Consider the following 11,573-nt stretch of genomic DNA (forward strand, 5'->3'; position numbering starts at 1 on the left):
TTATACGACTAGATTAAGAATTACATTTAGCAATTTTCTGACTAGAGAGTTATGGAAAGAAAATCATAAGTCAAACATAAATATGACTTTGTAAACGTGGTTGGACAACTTTTGTAAATAATCTCATGACTTCCTTCTTTGTTTTTTATATAGATGCTATGGTTGATTTCTATAGCTTATAATATTATCTTTTCTTTTATTTTTATATATTTATTTCCAATTTATCAATTTACAATATTTGATCTCTTTCTTTTTATGTTCATTTTTTTTTTATGATCTAAACATAGAAATATCTGATCTCTTTCTTTTTATATTATACGTAAACATAAAGAGATGCCATTACCAGAAAAGATAAGACAAAGAAGCTACGTTTAGATCATAGACAAATATTTCTATGTTTGCGTGTATATTATTATTATTATACATGTCACATAAGTTTGTACGTACCATGATGCTCAAAGGAGCTGCGAAAACACAAACGGAAAAGCCGACGCAAATCCCTCCAAGGACTTTCTCACGGTTCGATCCTTTGGTTAAGAGCTCACGAACAAGAATAATAGCAGCAAAACCCAAGAAATTCAAGAGCCCAAGAACCTTCAAAGTTGATATCTGCAAAGTCGTTGTTGATATATATATCATCATTAGAGAAACACCTAAACCTTTTTTTTTTTGTAATATATATAAGTGCATGTTTTTAATAAACGAAAAGAAATGGTAAAGGTTTAAAACGTACTCTAGCTTTCTTGTTAGCATAAGTGATGAAGAGGATGATGTAGATGGTTTCGATTAAGCACCCCACAGCGTTTATGGTTATGAGAAGGAAGCCTGCTCCATCTTTTTGCATAGCGTAGTAAATCCATAGCATCGCGCTAAAGAGCGCTGACACGTAGGGAAGTGATTCAAAACCTTTAATCGTTTTTTTCTTGCAGATTCTTACAAAAGTTGGCCTGAAAATAGTAATATCCAAAACATTTTTTTTTATTATGAGAAAAGAAAAAGAAACAAAGAGTGTTTGAGATAGATGATGCTTACACTGGTGCCATGAAAACAATGAATGATATGATGTTGCCGGCAAAAATACATATTTCAAAGATAGTACAGTTAAATTTTATATGCACTTACTAATAATAGTTACAGGATATATAATAGTTGTATACAATTATAATTTTATATAACTTTGATGTTTGTTTATGAATGCTTGATGATACTTACCTTACCCATGATTCTAAATGTAACTGCCAATACGTTGTGAGTTAGAGCCATTGTAGACTTGTAGGTATTTTGTGAATGAGCGAGCTCTTCAAGTATCTTTATGAGTATCTGAAATGATCTGATCCGTTTTTTTAATAATTAATAATAATAATATAAATAACTATGACTAGTGGTCCCATACCCACTAGCCACCTAACCACAATCACAAACAACAGAGGAATAACAATACCAATTTAATAACCAACTGAACCAATAATCCAATATTAATCCATAATAGAATAACCAACAACCAATCCTAACCATTTCAATGTCAAACAACAGGAAACTAAGGAACCAGCAACCTAATAAGTTCTAAAGACCTAACTCTAGCAACCTAGCAATGCCAGACAACATCCAATCGAGTTCCTAGAACATCTTCCTCTTCATTGCCTTGATTCCACGATCACACTTTGCCTTTACCTGCACCACAAACACAAATTGAGATACATGAGTATTTGATAAATACTATCAAATACTTAGTGAGGCAATCCTCCCATCTACTGGGCTATACATATAAGCAATAAGATCTCTCATGCCACAAACAACAACAATAAAACAAACCAGGAACATGAACAAGTGACCCGACACGATCCGGTTACTGTCAGAATTGTGTCGACCGACAATGGACATCTGGTGTCGACCAACACCACTTGGGTGTCGACCAACACCTGCTCGACACCCCCGAAACCCTAACGGTGTCAACCGACACCTCCACATGGTGTCGACCGACACTCGCTAAGTTTCCGAGCTGTCCTCGCGTTAGTGTCGAGCAGTGATTTCCTTCGAACAGAACCTCCGAATCTCGCCTCCAAACTTCTCCTCTTCGTCCCACACAATCCCAGGAACAAATCCAAGCCTCAGGAGCTACGAAAAACTCACAAACAACCAAACAACACACAATATCACAGAAACAGAGATCTTAGCTTAGATAAGCCATGGTCATGCACTTACCTTAGCCAACAAAGATATCTAAGCCTAAAGGACGAAGCTATCACCACAGAAACCTTCCCACCACGTTCCTAGCCTTGGATCTTCACTCTCACAGCAAGATCTTCCCAAAAATGCCTTCAAATCTCACAAACTCTCACAAGAACTCTTAGAAACTGTTTTCTCCTCTTTCTCTCTCAAAAACAACAAACGGCGACCAAGAAAAAAATAAAACACGACCTAGGTCATTTTCCCATTTAAATATCTCGGTTCACTAGTTTTTTCTAAACCAAACCGGTCCAAATCGATAATTAAATCAATCTGGTCGAAACAGAAATAAGTGGTTTCGACCGACACCACATGAGTGTCGATCGACACCCACCTCAAAACGCAGAGTTTTGGTTCGCGGACGTTACGGTATCGAAAAAAATTAATATGCCAAACCTTGGTTTTTATTATTCGTAAGTCATTTAAGTGACCTTTCTTTTTCCTTTAAACCAAATTAATATAAATAAATGAGCTTTTAATATAGGTTTTAAACTTGTTGGTAATTAATTTATGTTACTTTAGCATGACCAATAAAACAAACCATTGATCGGCTGATAGCTTTCTAGCTAACCATTGAAACATATAATATTAAATCTGATGGTTATCTTTCGTCACTGTATGCATGTTCCAGTATATATTTACCAGGACACAAACTATAGCTAAATTAGTACCTACGTTTTGTGAACTATTCCAAACTTTGCATGGTAATTAAAAGAATACCACAAACACTCCACACCAATTCCCTTCCCCGTCTAGTAGAGCACCTCGAGCTAATCTAAACCTACTAATTAATACCCACTTACTATAAAGTTTGGTGATAAAAATGAAATAAAATAATAATAGTACTAGACATGTTTGTACGATAATACCGTAAATTATTTTACAAATATATGTCTACAATAGAATATCTAAGTGTTATGGTTTCACTTCATATTCATTTTTTGATATCTTACGATACTTGAACTGCATGGTGATCATAATCTCCATCCCCAAATTTTCTGACGCTTCTTCTCACCAAACTATATATATACTAGAAAGAATGAAAAGTTGAATAATTAGGTGGAAGTCGTCTACTAATCAGATATTCAAACTATATCGCCATCATATCAATTCTTTAAGTTACCAAATGTTTTCCCTTAGCTTAGCTATTTTATTTCATGATGTTGAGACTTGAGATCTAGCTATTATTCTTTTGAAATTTAAGAATCTATTCTAAGTTTCTAACATATATTCTTTTACCCTATGTAGTATGTAACATTACATGTCATGGTCCATCCTATCATCTTATAAATTATAATACTCCACTTGCCGAACCACTTGAAATCTACTCTAGAAATATATTTGTAGACCTACAATTGTTAAAATATAAGTAATTGACAATTTGACATAAATACAATTTTGGTGATAAAAACATTAGTACAAATGTGATAGGAGTTTAAACTGTGTTTAAAGATTGTATCATTCGATCGTAATTATAACCTATCTCAGTTATGTTCAAGTTATATGCTCATAAACATATAAAAATTGATCAAATGTTAACTTTGAATTAGTGGCATTTCAAATTCAATACGGCTTTTATAGAGAAGAACTGACTACTAGAAAGAAATCAAAAGAAAACTAAAAGTGTTCGAGAAATTTTGGATAAAGATTCAACTAATTTTATGGACGTGGATGTATCATTCGAAGTTGTTGAGCTACAATCTGAGAGAGAACTTAATTTGACGTCAATTTTTTATAGATATATCAATGTTCTATTCTCCACTAAAACTTATCCGTAAGATCACATCCATACTTGAATACTTCAACACAAGCACACCGAATTTAAAACTTAGTGTAGAAGTATGTTCTTAAGGTCGAGTCATTGTCACTTTCAGACAAAATTATTTAACATTGGTCGGATTCTTTTTCTCTTTCTTTTTATAGTGGCCACCATAACACATCACCTATAAGTCCATTGACCTTGATGTCTATGTTGTTCGATGCCATAATAATCTCATTAACAAATTTGTTAAACTAAAAAGTTTTTATTTTACAATATGGACGATTAAGGGCGGTTGGCTCAGCATTCGGAATAAATTCAACTGATCAGAAACATGACATGTCTTCCTTTTTTCGTTTGTTTTTCTTTTTTTCTCTGTTTTTATTTTGGTATAAATTATATACATTTTACAAACCCACGAATGAATAAAAATTAAATATAAAGAGAAAATTAATTTTCGAAACGAATAATGAGATAATTTTTTAAAATTTTCGTGTATAATTAACTTAAAGTACTTAACTGCTAAAACCAATGCCACAAAACCTCGTTAACTAAGAACTTTTGAGATTATCCAAATTGTTGCTGTATATATAATTGCGCCTTTGATTGTAGATAATTCATAAAGTAAAAAAAAATGTATAGCCATGTTTTTGTTACTAACAATCGTGACTAAAAATTTATTTTTCACGAATTAACCACTACCATAATTAGTAGCAACTTCATGACCATTTAGCCACGAAATAATTACGAATACAACATGTGACAACATTTGTCACAAAATAGCGACGAATGATCGAGTGACTAAATAGACATGATAGTATTAGTGGCTAAACCGTGATGCCCACTAACCATTATTTTTTTTTCGTGTCCCATTCACTGAACTGTCCATCCAATGACCGGAAAAGTGTGATGGCTATACACAGTCACGAAAATCTTTCGTAAGTAAATGGTGACTAAGGCCTTGCCACCAATTTTTTTCTGGTAATTTTGTGGCTATCCCATCAAATTATGTTTATTATATTTTATTATATCAGAAAATTAGTGTTACTAAATCATATAGAAACTGATATTAATAAATCATAAAATTGTTATCAAAAATTCATTAAAATTAAATAATTATTTTTAACCAGGTTTACTTGGTTTGGGTGGACTAACCCAAATAATTTTCCTCCATCCCAGCACAGTACAATGAAAAGCTTAAATTAAATCACTTAAATTGAATCATAAAACTAAATGATACAAATTTAAATTACTTATTTATAATTGATACAAAAATTAAAAATGTAACATCATTTGCAATAACCGATGCCGTTTTAATTTGTGTGGCATCAATTGATTAAAACTGATGTAAATAAAAATTAATTTGTATCACTTTTACATATTGATATATATATATATATATATATATATATATATATATAAATTTACATATTGATATATATGTATAAATTTACATCACTTAAATAATTGATTTATTTATAAATTTATATTAACATCACTTAAGAAAATGATATATGACTTACATCACTATTTAGTGATACTGATAAATATACTAATTACATAAGAAAAAAATTGTATCGGTTCTTATAAAACTGGTAATTTAGCATCATTTTTTATGGTTTGACATCACTTTTTTTATAATTGCTGAACCAAAAAAAAATCCTTTTCTTTATAATTATTTTTAAAAATTTTATCTCCCTAATTTACTATTTTGTTGGAAACAGAATATCCATTTTCCCACGATTAAGTGAATCAAATTACAAATTTTCCTAAAAAATAGAATCCTAACTTTTCCTAAATATCTCTAGAAATCTATGTTACCTTTGCACTATTTAATCCTAACAGTTTTTTATTCCTTTTTAATATAACTTCTTCGTCGGTTCTTCTTCTTCATTTCATCTATTTCTTTCTTTTATCAATATACTGTACTTTATTATAACTTTGTAGTGATTTGTCCTTTGTATGCCATCCAAATGCACCCGAGAAGAACAAAACCCCAAAACAATAGAACATAAAACCATGTCATCAAGTCGCCGTGAGGAATTGTTGGAGGTGAAGAAGTTGGAGTCGCCAGTTCTCGGTTTACCCCTAATTAAGAAGATCGTAGAAAACATCCCAAACAAATGTCAATGGTGTAAAATTCTCAGTCTAAGGTGTTACATTTCACAAAGCTTTTGTTACCATGACGTTGAAGAAGGGTGAGACAGACCGTGAGAAGGATAAAAACATAAAGCACAATGTAAATATCTTTTAGATGATGTCAATTAATATTTCTAGATTATGAGGCTTAGAAGGAGCTGAGCTGGCGTGATGGAGATAGAGACAATGTCTCTTTTTGGATTTTCAACATGAGATTCAAGGCTATGGTGAATTAAGAATAAAATTAGCTTATGATTGTGGGATTTGTTTTTGATTTTCAAACGATGTATCCATGTTTTCTATGAAATTTAATTTTTAATATTATTTTATTTATAATTATTGATTATTGAAAACTGCAAAATTATTATAATTGTTTTGAAACTGACACAAAATTTATCGATTAATTATATTTGATTTAAAATTTTAATTGTAAAATATAGAATTATTTGAATCATTTATTAAAACTGATATTATAATATTAACATCAGCTATATAGAATTGACATAAATATTTAACATCACTTACTCTAACCGAAACAAATACTAAAATCATTTATATTAACTGATGCAAAATTAGTATCATTTTTTGTAATTGATACATAATAACTTCAATTACAATAATCAATACAAATATTTGTTTCAACCGATTCATCAACAAAATGTAAATCATTCATTAAAGTGATGCAGAATATTTTTGCATCATTTAAATATGATGCAAAATATAAAATAAATGATGTAATATCACACTTTTTTGTAGTGGCAGTTAATTTCTCACAATTCCACCAATTAATTTAGTTTCCCGGCTAAATGAAAATTTTGGCTAAATAGTAATTTTAAGAGTATTATTATATAATACTTTTTCTTCTTCTTCATTTATATCACCACCACACTTAAAAAAAGAAGAAGCTAAAATTAAAAACCCTAACGCCTGTTCATGTTCTCTCTTGAAGTTGTTGTCCCTAATCTAAAACCAGCTCCGATCGATCTCTTCCTTGACGAACGACAATGACTCTCTATGGCCGTCGTCCCTCACGGTCCTCCGAGTCAGGTCCAGCAGGTAATTGACGGTGTCTCTTCTCCTTCTTCTTCTTCTTTATCTTCTTCTTCTTTTTTTCTTCCGATTGGAGATGTGTTCCCTAATTACCAGTTATGTCTCTTTCCCACTTTGTCTCCTTGCTCATTTCTCTCTTTCTCTCTTTCTCTAAGGCTGCTTAGATCTTTTGTTTTCGTTTCTGTTTAGGGTTTTCTAGGATTTGATTTGTTCATATTGTTGTTTTTGTTTTGATTTTATCTAGATATGTTTGATTTTGAATTTTAAACATGATTAAGTGTTCGATTTTTGTATTCTAACTTTAGTTATGTATTTGCTTTATTTGAGTGTAACTAATTGTGTAATAGTTTCTGAAATTTTACTCATTTCAATTTCTTAAGAACATGTTTATGTGGGTTAGGATTTGTAGATGTCGATGCTTAACTTGGCTTTGTTCTATGTTTAAATTTTACTCAACTTTGTGGATTTTTTTATTTGTGCTACTAATTGCAAGATCTGCAATGTAGATGGATGCCACCATGAGCCACACACAAGCGCATCAGCAAAAAAAAGAGGACAAATCAGAGACCCATGTACATTGGCGAGGCTGATTGGGACACTCTAATGGAGTAATGGGAAACAAAACCAGCAAAGAAGAAGAGAAAGAATGCTGGAAGCCACTTATCTAATCATGATGGCATACGGGGTTCACAAGCATTGTGTATGTCCTCGACGTTTTTTGCAGATTGAGCATGAGATGGTAAGTGTTATACTTCTCGTATGTTATTATTTACTTTAATAGATTTACTAATGTTTCCTCTTTGTTTTTATAGATGTGTGAGTCTAGTTTGGATGAAGCACCCGTCTTCACTGATCTTATGCGGAGGACACACTCACGCAAAGATGGAATTTTAATGGAAGTGCTGATCTCTGTTTTGGAGACTAACTTCAAGTGACTCAACACCAATGTTGGAGATTTTAATACTAACATGGGAATGGTTATGGACGAGCTGGTTGCATCACGACAAGCTCTTATTCTGGTCATGTAGTCTCTTGGAGTTAGACAACCCTCTGTTGCTGCTACTCCTGCTACAACTTTTGCTGCTGCTCCTGATCCAGCTTCTACAACTGCTGCTCCTGCTCCAGCTTCTACACCTGCTGCACCTACTCCAGGTACAGACCAAGACAACTTAGATGCCTGATGTGCATCATTGGGTCTTTAAATTACAGGCTATGATGTCTTTATTAAGTAAGTCCCTTTGGTAATATGTAAGACAAGATGAACAGTTATTTAGTGTAACATTCGCGAACCAGTTTTTGTATTTTTAGAGTGGGTGTCGACCGACACCAGGGGTGTGTCGATCGACACCAGGGGTGTGTCGATCGACACCACTATTTCTGGGTTCGCCGGGTTTGTTTTTAATTCGCGATTTTGGTTTGGTTTGTTAGGTTTAGTTATCTAAACCGAGTATATAAGTGGAGAAGCGACGAATTAAGGGTTTTAGGGTGTTTTGTCGCCGTTTGCAGAGCAAAAAGAGAGAAAGGAGAGAACCTGTGGTTTTTTGAGTTTTTGGCTTGTTCTTGGTGGTTATTGGTGAGATCTGTAGCTGTAGAAGGGAGAGCTGTTGTTGGGAACGAAGGAGAAGCTTCCTAAGGTGTTGTTTCCACCGTTTCTCAATCAAATCTTCCTACAAAAGTGGTGAGTGCTTGACCATGGCTGATCTAAGCCTGAGATCTCTGTTTTTTGGTTTTTCTTTGTCTATTTGTGGTGTTTACTTACTTGGGTTTGTTGTTTTCGTGTTTCCCATAGGTTCCTGAGGCATTTGGATGAGTTTGGGACGGTTTCGAGATGATTTGAAATGGAGGATCGACGTTCGGGTTCGTGCAGTTCGCGTGCAGAAGCAGTGTCGATCGACACCAGTGTGGTGTCGGTCGACACCATGTTGTGCTAGCGTCGATCGACACCAATCTTAACCGATGATGAGTGTCGCCTTGTTTGATGTGTTTATTTGTTTAGCTTTACAATGGAATCTCAGTTGCTTGTGTGTATAGCCCAGTAGATGGGAGGATGGCCTCACTGAGTGTTTATAATAATACTCATGCATCTCAATATTTGTTTGTGGTGCAGGTAAAGGCAAAGTGTGATCGTGGAATCAAGACGATGAGGAGGAGGATGTTCTAGAGGCTTGTTTTATTGTGGTCTAGCTATTGTTAGGTTGCTAGTATTGAGTTGATAGAACATTGTAGGATGTTGGAACTTGGTTATTTTATTGTTGGTTTTGGATTATTGCATTGTTGGTTATTGGATTGTTATTGATGGAATTCTTATTGGTTTAATGGAATTGTTTTGTTATCCGCTGTTGTTGATTGTTGCTAGGTTGTTAGTGGGTATGAGACCACTAGTAAATTAATATTATTATTAAAAAAAAACGGGAAGGGCTGTTTCATTTAGTAAACTCTTTTGGTAATATGTAAGATAAGATTACTTATGATTATGTTAAAATATTGCTATTTGATTTCATGTTTTTGTGAATTTGGCTTTTCGTTGCAGGTTCTTTTTAGAAATTAATATTTTTTTTTGCAAACAATCAGCCACGACTAGATGATTATTTTTGTAGTTTTGGAGCTACTAACTTTGTCACGAATGTTCATAAAATTAGTGGCTAGACTTAGTCACAAATTAGTTGTGGTTGCTTCGTAGCTATAGTTAGCCACAAAGTAATTGTAATAGTTTCGTAGCTAAGATTAGCCACGAAACATGAGTAACAAATTCGTGACTTCATAGCCACGAAAAGTCACTACAATAATTTAGTTACGAGGCTATCTACGATTTTTTTGGTGACTATTTGTGACTTTTTTGACTTATAGTCACAAATAATTAGGCTCAGCCATGAATGTTTTGGTGGGTATACATGTTTGTTTACTAGTGTATAATGATCGTGTGGTTATCATTGGTCGAATAAACTTAAGCCATGAGTTATCAGAATTGTGAAAAGAATTAGTATAAAATTTGAATTATTCCTTATAACTAGAAGATTTGATAGCACAACACTTAACCTGGAGAGAGGCAGGTTTGCTAGGGTTTGTGTTAAGGTGAATCTGCGGAGGCCCTTAAAAGGGTCTGTGGTTGTGAATGGGGAGAGGTTTTATGTAGCGTATGAGGAATTGTCTACCATATGTTCTGCATGTGGTATGTATGGTCATGTGGTACACCATTGCCTACAGAGTGCGGAGAGGTTGAGTGGGGAGGTGATGACTGCAAGGGTGGGGGGGCTCAGAGCCGGTGAATTCGGGAACTCAGGTGGAGGCAGGTGATAACATCATTATTTTACTCATTTAGCTATAGTTTTAGTATGCATTTAGGAAAATTTTAGTATGATTTCAATTTTTTAATGTCTATTATCAAGTATTTTAGGTTTCAAGAAGGTTTTACAGGTTTTATAGCAAAGAGGACCAAAAGACAAGGAAAACATGTTTCAGAACATATTCAGAGCTTTACAGTACGAGAAACTTTTGAAGAACTTCTACAAATCACATTTAGACGTACTTGGTTTCTATAGAAAGCTGAGAGAGTCATCTTTCACTTCGAAGTGGAATTAAGTCAATCCGTTCACTCATCAGAAATTTATGTCCGATTTACCAAGACGTGTTATAAACCGACGAGAAGATAAGTTTGAAGCCAAATGGACTTTAATGACGGCCCGATTAGCAACCATCACGGTGGCCCGGCCCAGAGGAGTCACGACGGTCCAGAACCTTCTTCAGCCGCCCCTTGTCCTGCACTCAAGAAGAAAAGACGTTACTACCCTTACAAAACCCTACACCTAGACAAAACCCTATAAATACTCTTCTAAGCCCTAGGATTTAGAGTGTGCCGAAAAAGTACCAGAGTGTGCATTCATTGGAGCAGCCAAGAGACACGACCAGAGGAGCAGCCAACGTCCAGAAGCTCTCTCCCTCGTCCCTCTCTTTGAAGCTTTGAGATCCACCAACTCTTTCTATTCTATTAGTTTTGTACTTTGTTTCTAAGGAAGAAGATCCTACAACTTTGTTTGACAATCATTCAAGTAATATCTAAAACACTTTTCTCTATATATTCTTTTATGTTTATGAATTATTTAAACCTTGCTTTGATTCCCTTAAACATGCTAGAGTAGTTTTCTAGTTGGGTTTAAAGGGATAATCAAAGGGGGGAGATGATCTTAGTTTAGGTGGCAATTTTTAGGGGTTGTTAGATTTATATTCTAGTTTATTCTATGCTTTAATTCTAAGTCTTTGCTTAATGATTTAAGTTAGCCTCATGAACTAACTATGATCTAAAGTGTGTGTGATTTGCCAAAAGCTTGCATGTGTGCTTCACCTAGCTTAGATGTGTGAGGAGTCATAGGAAGCACATACCCCTTACCTATGGAATCTCATG

The 11,573-nt window shown here is 33.9% G+C and overlaps 1 long non-coding RNA gene across 2 annotated transcripts; it reads left to right on the top strand.

The window, feature by feature from the left end:
• The first annotated feature begins 7,000 nt into the window (after positions 1-7,000).
• LOC104719096 (uncharacterized) lies at positions 7,001-11,247 on the top strand. Of its 2 annotated transcripts, none has more exons than XR_015568195.1 (6): positions 7,001-7,180; positions 7,681-7,913; positions 7,987-8,326; positions 8,603-8,852; positions 8,964-10,464; positions 10,589-11,247. It is a non-coding gene; the product is annotated as an uncharacterized LOC104719096 (long non-coding RNA). The 2 variants fall into 2 exon arrangements; XR_756509.3 differs by having other exon boundaries at positions 8,681-8,852.
• The last annotated feature ends 326 nt before the right edge of the window (positions 11,248-11,573 follow it).

This window comes from Camelina sativa, chromosome 10 (assembly GCF_030686135.1).
Source record: "Camelina sativa cultivar CO46 ecotype springtype chromosome 10, ASM3068613v1".
In the NCBI taxonomy this organism is placed as follows: Eukaryota; Viridiplantae; Streptophyta; class Magnoliopsida; order Brassicales; family Brassicaceae; genus Camelina; species Camelina sativa.